Source organism: Falco punctatus (assembly GCF_963210335.1).
Source record: "Falco punctatus genome assembly, chromosome: 9".
NCBI classification, from domain to species: domain Eukaryota; kingdom Metazoa; phylum Chordata; class Aves; order Falconiformes; family Falconidae; genus Falco; species Falco punctatus.
Genome location: NC_137589.1, coordinates 50189940 through 50201824, shown reverse-complemented (window position 1 = coordinate 50201824; position 11885 = coordinate 50189940). Strand labels below are relative to the sequence as shown.

Below are 11885 nucleotides of genomic sequence, written 5' to 3'. Positions count from 1 at the left end.
AAGTAGGGTTCATTGCTGTGACAGGGCCAGGAGCTGTGCATCATCCAGCAGGTGAAGGGCCCACTTTGAGAATTACATTGTGAACAAGCAAGATGGTTTGAATTGGGCAAAAGACCCTGGTCTGGGCTATCTGGCAGCAGCTCCGTCACTTCAGTCTCATGAGGAGCTTTTAACTCCCTTGGTGAATAAAAGACATTCCCCTTCCAAGTTCATGCTGTAACTAAAGAATCCTTCAACTACAGAAATACCTGAATAAACGTTTGTTTAAAACTACAAGGTCTCTTGTTCCCCTCCATTAGTAAAAAAAAAAAAAAAAAAATAATCACAGGCATCTGGCTGTACCCGGACACACCATTTCTACCTCAGAGCCACCTGCAGCCAGGTCCCTCCTTTCTTGTCATCCCTTTACGCTGCTGGGCTGTGTGGCAATAACCCTGCCACCTGCAAGGCGTGGGGATGAAGGACCAACCAAGAGCAGCACCCCATGGGTCCAGACTTGCCAGAGGGGTCTCGGTCACTCTGGATCCACAGTCCCTGCACTGGGAGGGCCTAGACAATCCCACTTGATGACTTGTCACCAGGAATCCTGCCAGTACCATCAGCACTAGTGTCTGCCATCACCTGGGAGGCAGCCAGCCTCTGCATTCACTCCAATCCCCACTGCTGATGAGGCACGAGATTTATTTGAGGGCAGATGAACAGCCTCAGGCGTGCTGCAGCCCGACAGGAGATATACACACCGTATAGATCCGCTGCTCTGGAAAATAACAAGTCAGCTGAGCAGAAAGCTGCTTTGATCCAGTTCAGACACTAACATATCAGGCCTGCCACTGTCTCCTCAGATTTTGCAAGGGAAAGACCAGTGTGCTGGGAAGGAGGGGAGGGGATGGGGTCCTGCAGGAGATGCAGCCATTTATGGTGATTTGGGATTTCAGCTGGTATTTCCCCAGCTCCCCACAAGGTCACAGCATCGACATGTTCCCAGGCAACCCTCAGCTCAGCAACGTGAACGTGCATCAGCCTTCAGCAGCAGGAACACTGCAAAACCAGTACCAAGCCACGGGGTGCAGGGCTGAGCCCCTCAGACTTGAACAGTCATAAATCCTGAAACGGTACCCAGCTGGCAGAGCTATCAGAGTGGCAAGTGATGTGTATGCACAGCGTGGGGAATGAATCTGAGACCAAACACCGCTGATGGAGGGGAAAAAAATATCAGGGATGTTTGTCCCTTCTCATTCCCAGGCAAGTTTTGGGAGGTTATTTCCCAGCTGCTGACACCAGCGGATGTGCCAAGACCCGCACGCTCCATCTCGGGGGGCTGCAGCCCTCATCACTCATCAGCTTTGCTGGTGATTACAGGCAGACAAGTGTGAATTCAGTGGATTCTATCAGGTGAAGTGCCTTCCTCCACAGGCTGCGGCTGGGGACCCAGTACCAGAAATAACACGTTTGCATGGAAGCTTTCCTGGGCAGAGTACGGCTTTAACACACAACTTGGGCGTTTGCTGAAAGTTAAAGCCATGGTCCGCAACAACATATGCATCTAGGGTTAAAGTTAAGCATGTGCTTGGTGCTTTCCTAAATAAAATAGCAGAGACTTCTCTCCCCAAGGCCAAAGAACTGGAAGGTAGCAGGAGAGCGATCACAGGGGCAGGGCTACACCGGCAGGTTTAAACAGCCAGCGTTGATGTTCTCCTCCGGACCCCTCACCAGCCCCAGGAAAAAAATATGGCACGAAAGAAAAACAGAATTATGTTGAAACTGATGAGATCTCTTAATGCTCAGGCAGGAAGCACAACCCATCACAGCCAAGGGAGCAGCTGTGCACTGTGCGGGGCACCAGCACACATCGTGCTTATTAGTCCAAGGGAGAGACAGGCTGTTCCCACCGCATGCCCAGAGCAACTCCAGCTCTGACACAGGAGCCACACACTGCTGCAGCCTCCCCCATGACAGCCGTCAGAGCCTGAATGTCTCTGATGGAAGGATTTAGTCATGTTCCCGTCCCTGTGAGCACCTCTCCACAGGGTTGTATGCACGCTGGGAATGGCAGCGTGAGAGCTGAGCTGAGCACAGCCCCTGCACGATGCCCGCAGTTCAGAGGGTGATGCCAGACCTCTACTGGAGACAAGCAAGGGCAATGGAATGGCAACAGGTCATTTCAATCCCCAGAGAGGATCAGCATTTAAACCCTGGGGATCAGCTGCACAGTTATACTCTGGGCAGATCAGCCATGCAAACCCCAATCTTTTCTCCCTCACTTCCCCCCTGAGCCAAAAGAGAAGTGTTGAAATAAAAATTATGTGTCTCTGAGACACCAGTCCTCACGCAGAGCTGGGGAAGCTGGAAAGCAGATGCCCTTCTCCCACTTTACCAGCTCCAGACTGCAGCTCTTCCACATGCATGGCTTTTTCTCCTCCCTCCCTGTTCTCCAGAAGCAGCCTTCCATGTATTATTTGAGCCACATCTGGCTAGTGTCTGTGCCATTGGGATAAGCCAGCGGGGCGTCAGAAGCCCGTGCTGCACGAGCCAGCAAAGCATCAGATGGGATTGATCTACAAACACTTTGGAGAGCATCTTGTTGCGGTAGCTGAGGCTCGTGGCACCATGCTCTCATGCTGGGGCAGAAGCTGACGCACAGCAAGGTTGTTTCCAACACTGGATTTAGTGCTTCAACCAGCTTCACCACCCAAGCTTTTGTTTGCAACTTTTCTCCAGGATTAACCAAGGGTCAGCTCTCCATCCTGACATCGGTGGGTTTCTGGTTGTTTCAAGAATGTCACAGATTAAATTTCAAAGCAGGTTTCTTTTCTCTCTTTGCCTTAACCTCTGGGAGCAGACGTGCTGCTTCTCAAGGACGTGGGTTACCTGTGGAAACAATTCTCAGCTGCAGAGTCTGAGTCACCAGCTATCAGAGATCAGGGTCACAGTCTTTCTGGGAACAGATTAATCCCAGGCAGGTGGATGCAAGGATGCAGCGAGCGCAGTCACTGCAGTAGCCAGTCAGGGACAGGATGGACTGTATAATCAATATGGTAATTGTATTCCTTTACAAAAGATCATGTTTTCTCATGAGCTTTCAGCCTTCCTAGGGCTCAGGTATGCACCCCGCTGCCATGCTTCACAGCCAGGCTTCCCCATCCCCTTCCAGTGGCCATCAGTGGGCAGCTATGCTCACACACACTCTACCACTGCTGTGCAACCTTCACTACCAGCATGCTCCTACCTCCACCCTGGCGGCAATGCTGCCCAGGACCGCGTAGGCAGGGCTCACCCCAAGCTGTGCACAGTCCAGCTGTGTTTGCACTGGACTCTAGGCTTGGGTTCTTCTTCGCCCATCTGCAGAAATGCCAGCCAAGACTGCCTGCAGTGCACGTTTAGCAGGCCACACCAGCATCTTTGCTATTCAACCTCAAACCAAAAGCTTGCAGAATGGCTCTTTCTACGCTGGAAAAGAGATTCCTGGAGTTCAACAGCTGCTGCCAAATTCAGCTTGCCTCTGGGCTCCTAAAGCAGCGCAGGAATCTTCCCAGGCAGCCCAGTGCCAGGGAGACTTGTGCATGGGCCAACCTCAGCAAGGGCAAGCACCGGCCACCGGAGCCAGAGCCAAGAACGTGGCATCACAAGCTGAAGTTAACCCCAAGCTGAGGTTAACCAGCGGCCATCAGGGTGCCAAGCATATTTTCACAGAAATGCTTCCAAGGACGGGGAGCACAGCAAAGGGGGATGCCTGTAACTAGCTGTTAGAGATACACCACAGAGCTATTCAGTCACATGCCACGAACTCACTGAGATGCTTGGTGTGGTGTCAGGAGGTCCCTGCCTCCAAGAGCCCAGAAACCGTACCAAGAGTAACAGCCATCCCGACCTTGTGGTAAACCTGACCTGACCACAGTAAAAACTGCGGCTGTCCCAGCAATCCTAAGCTCAGGCTAAAAGAGAAAACCAGCAGAGTTTTTGCAAAGCTCAGCAAGAGAAGGTGCATGCTCTGGTTTTCAGCAGCATGCCCTGGACAATCATTACTTTGGTCTGAGCACAGTGGTGCACTTTAAGAGACACTATTTAAAAAACTATGACTTCTTGTTTGCTTCCTTTGTAAAAAAGTTAAATGGTGAATAAATAAAAAAAAGAATTGTCCATCCCTTTTTCAAAATGAAGTCACTTAGAAAAAGACACAGAAAGAGGGATTAAAGACTTTACCCCACCACTCTGAGAAATTATAAACAAATTCCAGCTCAAATATAAAGCACACAGAAAGCACCAGCATTTCTAGGACAAAGGAGAAATGAAGGCAGAGGGCTCTGCGTATGCCCCTCACTGTTTGGTGCTAGGGACTTTGCCAACATACCTGCATCACACCATAAGCTCAATGTTTTCAATACAGGGCTTTCCTGCCCTCGTCAGTCTTTTGGCCCCACACAGAGTTAAAATTCCCAAGGAACAATAGGATTACCAGGAAACACAGAAAATGCCCTGGTCAGACTGGGGGCGCAGAGGGCAATGCCAAAAGTAAATCCATCCTCCGAGGAGGAGGGTAGGTGCATAGGGAATCTTGCAGAGATGGATTTGGGTTACCCTGCAAGGCCAACTGGGAAGACAGCTGGTGTGCATGGCCCCACCAGCCTGGCCTGGGCGGGGGAGAGGGGAGGTGGCAGGCAGCACCAAGGGCCAGCTGCTCCCCAGGGGCTGGTGAGCCAGGGGGACCCCTGACGGGCAGTGCCTTGCCAACAAACACAGTCCCAATGGTGGTGAACACACCAGGCAGAGCCAGGCACTGATAACGGGGTCTACAGGCAGCCCCAGGCAGAGCCAGGCACTGATAACGGGGTCTACAGGCAGCCCCAGGCAGAGCCAGGCACTGATAACAGGGTCTACAGGCAGCCCCAGGCAGAGCCAGCCATGAGCCAGGGCCAGGGTCCCCCAGGGAGCACAGCACAAAGGGAGACACAGCAGGTGCAAAGCCCATCCAAGAGACAGACATAGGACAACAGGCATACAAGGGGTCCTACCAAGAGACAAGCTACACCCAGCATAGGTCCGTGGTCTGTCCAGGAGGCAAAGCCAGAGGCAAGGCGAGAAGCAAGCACCCCACACCGTACCTGAGGGGAAAGCTAGGGGCACAGGGCTGAGCTTAAAGTGGCTCCAGGGATAAGGGTGTGGGTGGAGGTCCCAGGTGAGGCTGGTCAGGGCCATTTATGCCCATTAGTGCTCTCATGGACCAGATAGGGTTTGGTAGCAGTTCTCCACCATCCCACCCGGATGGAAGGTATTCCTTGGGAGAGTATCCCAGGTTGCAAATGTAGAAAAGTGACCGTCTGTGCTCTCCTCTGGCTTGTACACAGATGTGGAGCTTATACTCGGCTTTACGTTCTCCCCAAAGGAGGGAAATGAGGCAAAAGGCAATGACATTAAACAACACAAAACATAACTGGAGCCCTGGGAGAACTGGTTACAGGGTCTGTCAGACTGAGTCACTTCCCCTGGATGTGGCACCACTGGCTGGGACCAGAAATAACTGGGCTGACAAGCCCTGGGGACAACTCCAGGGGACAGCCCTGGTGCTTGCTGGCTGGAGAATGGAGCATATGACTTAATGGGTCTTTTCTCCCTCTAATTTCTGAATGCCTTATGAAAATGTCCTGCCAGAAGTCTGCTTAAGATCATAAGCCATGCACTTCAAACTCTGAATTAGAGAGGCTTGTACATCACCGCTAGACTTTAATAATCAAGGTTCTCTGCACTAAATGATGGAAAAAGAGGACTTTATAGTGGGGCAAGTGTTTCCTGGCACTTCACACCACTGACACCACCACATTAGCACAGGCATGGTCCGTAGCCAAGCACTTGAAACAAGACAGCCCTCTCAAAACACTGATGCTCCTCCACTCTCCTCTTGATGGCTCACACGTCTCCACCCTTTGCCTCTTGAAAGATGTTCTTGGGCTTGGAGCTTGTGCCTGACCTTCTCTGGACCAAGCTGACCAAGACGGCAGCTTCATTTTTGTTTGGACTTGCCTGATGACTCTGCACATTGGGTGGACAAGGTCAAGGACACCTTGGTAGTGTTGTGTTTGCAGGACAAGCTCTTCCTGCTTCTCTTTCTATCCTAGCATTGCTTGTAACGTAAATAACATCCACAGCAGCCATCTGCATCACCTCCTGTGCCACATTTGTTTCCTACTGTTCCCATTTCCCTTGTCATCTAGTATTTCTTTTCAAGGGCAACACCACAAGGCCCATAAGACAAGGTTTGAACCGAAGCGGATGCAGCTCGCGGTGATGGACCTGCATCCTGAGGGTTATGCAAGAGGATTTCAACCTTTGCCTCCCTGCTCTGGAGAGCAGAGATAATTTGGTTTTGACCCAGCGGCTGCAAGTTGAAGGGGACAGAGCCAAAGCAGGAAGAAAAAGAAAAAGGACATTTCTCACAGAGAACATTGTACCTATTAGCGGAAGAGTGAATGCAACCATGCACCCACAGAGAGGACAGAAAATTTCAGGGAAGCGAAACCTTTGCAGAAGAAAGAGCTAGCTGTACACATTGTTTAGACAGGAAAAATCAGAGCACAGACTTCTTTTCAAGCTCATTATGCAGATCTGCAGGCATGCTGCCGCTCCTTTGTACCAGTGCAGCATGGGGGGCTCTGCTGGCATGGGGAAGGGGCTTTTGGGGACAAAGCCTAGGGAGAAGGTAGGGCTGCTGGAAGTCGAGGATGACCTTGAATAAGGATACGCTGGCTACAAGAAAAAGTAGGCCAAGTGGCAGAAGGAAGAAGTCTGTGAAAGAGTTTTTGGGAGAAGAGCAATGGGAGCAGGAAAGCAAGAAGTTTAAGAGCTGCTAAACCCCTACGGGAACGACGATACCAGAGTGGCCACAGAAGTGGGGCGGTGGGCTTGGTGGGCATTCCAGCCTCCAGCTTCACCATCCTCACCAGGTCTTCTCCTTGCAAATCCTAAACACCCAAGCCATGAGACAGCATGAAAACCTCACCCCATTAACCAAAAGAGTATGTTCCCTTCCCTCGTGGGGACAGGGAAAGGCTTTGCAAACATGGAGTAAATCAACATCCTGACAGCTGAGAAATGAGTCTGACGACCCTTTTGAAGGAGGTGCTGGGAGGAAAGCTCGCAATGGCTACCTGTTCCACAGGCTTTGGTGGCCTCACCTTTTTTTTAATTAAGAAAACAAAAAAGAAGCCACTTCTAACATTCCCAAGACATTTACTGAGAGATCCCACACAACTCCTTCAACCATCTCCTTCCTGAACAACCGAGAGAGCTAACTCAACCCAGAACTCCTGGTCTCTAGGAAAATGCTCTGGGGTGCGACACTTCACCCCAGTCTTGCACATCTCTCATCCCCCAGGGCACATGCACACCCTGGTGCATCTCCTGTCCCCCGTTCCCCACATATCCTTCCCAGTTCCCCCTTCCGCTGCTCTGTGCGTGCATGTCCTGTCCCCTCCTGGACCACCAACGGCAAATGCTTTTGGGTTGAGCTCAAACACTCACTTTACTCAAATCAAACACGGTGGAACTGATATTTTATCCAAATTCAATTCTTAACACTGCTTAATAGGTTTAACTAGAGAGGTATTTTTAAATGGATTTCGTTTAAACCTGTACAAATCCTCACACAGCCTCTCTTCAATCTGTTCAAGTCTGCCTCACAGCAATTAAACTTAATTACTGAATTAAAGTGAATCAGCATAAACCAGATCGGAATCAGTCTACAATGCCTATACAGCAGATTCTGTGGGATTAATTTAAAAATAACTGAAAAAACATACTAGTAAAAATTGTGTGACACTGAGTGGGGACATGTCCCAAAAACATTGGCCCTCACTGTTGCTAGTAAATAAGCTTCTCGTTATTGCTTCGTTGTCAAAGTAAATTAATAGCAAATTCTACAAATTGTCACACTCCAAGGGCTTGTTTCCAGTATGAGCTTTCCAAGAGCCTCCCTCTCTGTTGTTTTGTTTTATAGGGTTGGAAGACACACGTCAGTATGCACAAAGCCACTGGAGAAAAGCAATGAAGGGATGATCATGAGAACCCCCTCTGGGTGGGATGGTCAGCACCAAGCAGGGCAGCTCGTGGCACAGCCAGGGTTTGGACCCTGGAGTTTCAGCATCCTCTTGTGCTGATGGAAAGTACACACACGTTGGCATGCACACACGCACACAAACACACACACACCCCCCAGGCTCCCATGGCCAAGGCTGTCTGGATTTGACAGACTACAAGGTCAGGACCACAGGAAGGTCTCTCCAGCCCCCATCCCTGGCTCCAACAGCAGATGCTTGCAGGAGAGGAGAGGAAAAGGGCAGGAACAGAATGAGTCTTTCCTGCTGCTTCCTCGCAGATCCCTGCAGTGTGAGGATTTGCTGAGCCAAAGGCAGTGCCTGTGTTAGCAGCAGGGACTTGAGCTCCAGTCTCTCCTGTCCCAGGGAGCACCGGAGGATGCTTCTGCTCAGCTGTCTGGGCTGCCTAAGAGATCCCTGGACACACTGAGCTTTCATTCTCTCCCTCTTGAGCTTTCATGATGTTTTGTGAAGTCTTAAACTCCTCCTAAGGCAGAATGGGATGCATTTTTAAAATCTCAGACTTTTTTATGCTGTTGGAGCAGGAAAGCCAGCCGTAGCACGGCAGCACACAAGCAGCCCCTCTGCAGGCTACGCTCTCAGAGCAGTGGTAGGAAGGGAAGGAGGTGGAAGGGTTTGGTTTACCTCCTAACTCCTTCTTTCTTCACCAAATGGCAGGGGGATCAGCAAAACGTACACCAGAAGCTACAAAACTGAAGTGAAGAGGTAGAGGTAAGGCAGGAAGATTTCTTACAAAAGGAAATGCAATTTCATCGTTTTGGAATGAAGCAACAGTTTGATGGGAAATACCTACTTTTGAAATACCTCATTTCCCTTCTTCTCCATTACAAGTTGATATTCACACATGTTTCTCCAGCTTAACCTCCCACTGTCTTAGAGTAGTTATTTTAAAGTCTGGCAGAGGCTCAGCCTGAGCTATTATTTCAACAACGTTGAAAGTGTCTTGAGTAACAAGGGAAACGGTCAGGTTAGTATTATCTTCTGCTGCAGACGTACACATCTGGGAGAGATTACAGCCTGAGAAAATAAAAATAAATATGTCCAGGGAGCCCATCCTGGGAATTCCTCTCATTTCAGCAAATAAGGGCTTGGTGCGCCCCAAACCCAAACCCTTCCTCCAAACTCCCCTGTGACTGCTCCTTCCACTAGTGATGAATGGGTTCATTCGGTTTAGTCTGACAGTGATTTTAAACTGTACGTGTAACGTCATCAGAGGCTGAAAATCTGAAGCTTAAACCTGATATCACTGGCGACGTGCAAGGCAAGCCAGATCCAAGGCAATATGTCCAGATGTTAGTCACTGGTGAAAGGCAACCAGAAAGAGTCTGATCGTGTGCCAGCAGCCATTTGTCACACCATGAAAAAGCACACGTTGGCTCAGGACCTCTGCGACTCCTGTTTTCCAAGTTACAATCAAAGTACCAAAAAACCTGCAGGAAAGTAGCAGCAGTAAAGCAGTGAAAGGTCCTTTGTGCTTTCAGACCCAGGGGACCCCACGTTCAAACACCGGAGCTGCCCTGTTGGGTCAGACACCAGCACCTGCAAGTGCAGCTTCGTTTCTGGTAGAGGTCACAGCTGGAGGGAGCAACAGCAAACCCACCCAGCTGGCGTAAAAAGGAGTCTCAGGTTAACTTACACCCATGCAGGCTGCACCCACGAGCATCCCCACACTGCTCACACATGAGCAGCGCCTGCGCTGTCCCCAGCTGTACACGCGTGTGCTTGCTGACCGAGATCCCCAGGAAAAATGACAGCTGAGCACAACATATTCCCTGAAGTGTCCAAACGGATCCTGCTTTGTAACCTGCTCGGCTCCAGCAGATCTACCTATGTAATGGCTCCCCCCAATGATTCAGCATGTTGCCCAGGTTTCCATTTCCATTCCCACACCATCATGGGCAAATTGATTTTCCTTTTGTGCTGGTGGGGAGATGAAGCAGAGCTAATGCTGGGAGGCACCGTGAGGATATGTGCGCTGAGGTAAGTAGGATGTACATGTGCATGCCCTAGCTGAAGGGAAGTCTCAGGGAACTTGCCTGGAAGCTCTTGCCTGTCTTCTCCTGTGCCCATCCTCCCTGCTCCCTCGAGACCTTGTATGCCAAGCAGGGAACTTTTACACTCCAGCTAAAGCAATAAAAGTCGCAGCTTTTAGCCCCAGCAATCCCACAATCCAGTCCTTGCACTGACCAAATTGTTTGCTATTGTCCTCATTGCAACCAAATAAATCAGAGTGTGTTTTCCCCAACCTGGCTGATTTTCACCTCTCAAACTCTGCTGCCAGCAGACCCCAGGGGCAGGAGACTTCAGCAGAGCTAGAGAGGAGCAGGCAAAAGGGCAACCTCCATATGAACCAGAGATATCCGGCGAGCATCTTTCCAAAGCTTTCACCTTTTGTGCGCTTGGAGGTCCTTTGCAGAGCTGCCTGCTCTGCTCCTAACATCAAGCCCTGGCAATCACAACCGTCTTGCTCTGCTGGGTCTCAGCGTATTCATGACAAATGTGTTTTATCAACCTCCCTGCAGTGGCCCAGAAGACTAATTGGCTGGGGGAACGTGAGGCGGATGGATAGCTTAATTTTCCAAGCTTGATAAGAGCCAATGACTTCACTCAGGGAGAAAACATATAACACAACTGTAAAGGTCTGGCTCAGGTCACTGCCACCTCGCTCAGCTAGGGAACACCTTGTTATTGCATCCCTGCATGAGGAGCTGGAGGATGGGCAAAGATCCTACCCAGAACTTACTGTGCCCTTGGCCTCGTGCCCTCCAGCCCCACCACATGCATAAAGCTGGCAAACTGACACTCAGATCTGTTTTGACACGTACAAACTCACAAGTTCAGGGGTGACAAGAAGCCAGAGAAGCAAACTGCAGAGACTTTGCAACGAACTCTGCCATGAGTACAAGACTCTTGGAGTCTGTGATGGCAGATCGTGCCCCAGCCAGGGGGTTGGATGCTCACTGGCATCTGCTTTCACATTTAAAGCTGTTTCCTGCCTGCCAGTCTGCAGAGAAAACCTTGAAAACATCACCCTGGAGTAACCAACGGTCCCAAAGCACAGGGCAAGCACGACAGCTACATCCGCCAGGCTGGATGCACACCAGCACTCCCTGTCCCACGCGCCTGGCTTTGGAGAGAAGTTGGCACTCAGGGGAGACAGCTTGAGGGCAAAAGCCAGGGGACAGGCAGGGGACACAGGGCCGGACACAAGGCTGCCAGGGACATGCTCCCATGCTGAGCCAAGCAGGACGGGCAGAGAGCCAGGGCTCCCAGACACGGTCTTCTGGCTGCCAGGCTCCTCCAGCCGTCTGCCTGGCAGCGATGGGACTGGGGATGCTTTATGGGAGCTTGTTGAAGACTTGAGGTCCCAATTGCCAGCAGGGAAAGGCAACTCCTGTCTGCTCTTCTCAAGAGCACAGGGTCTACTGCAGGAGACTGCCTATTGCACAAGCATCTGGCAAACTTTTTATCTCTATCCAAACCCACCCTAACTCAGGGAAACTCACTCTTAGACATGCCTTCGTTCAGCAAGGCCCATTTTCTGCTTTAAAGAATGGCTACAGGTCAGTGCATGGTTGACCTTAGCTAAAATACAGCCACTTCATGCTGCAATTAATCACTTCAGAGATAATGGCGTTCCCTGCAAAGCAGCAAGGGTCCCATGCTGGGACAGAGGGGACAAACCGATGCTGCTTCTGGGAGCCCATGTCTGCCACAGCCCCGGGCTGTGGTGCTGGACCTGCCTGAGCTGAGCATTGCCACCACGCCTTGCAAGTGTCT

General features: G+C 50.7%; 1 protein-coding gene across 1 annotated transcript in view; it reads right to left on the bottom strand.

Annotated features, from left to right (window-relative positions):
* Window positions 1-11885, bottom strand: part of LOC308069936 (uncharacterized protein) — a gene marked incomplete at its 5' end in the record, with an annotated part of 93803 nt that overhangs the window by 58883 nt on the left and 23035 nt on the right. The gene's annotated exons all lie outside the window — the stretch shown is intronic.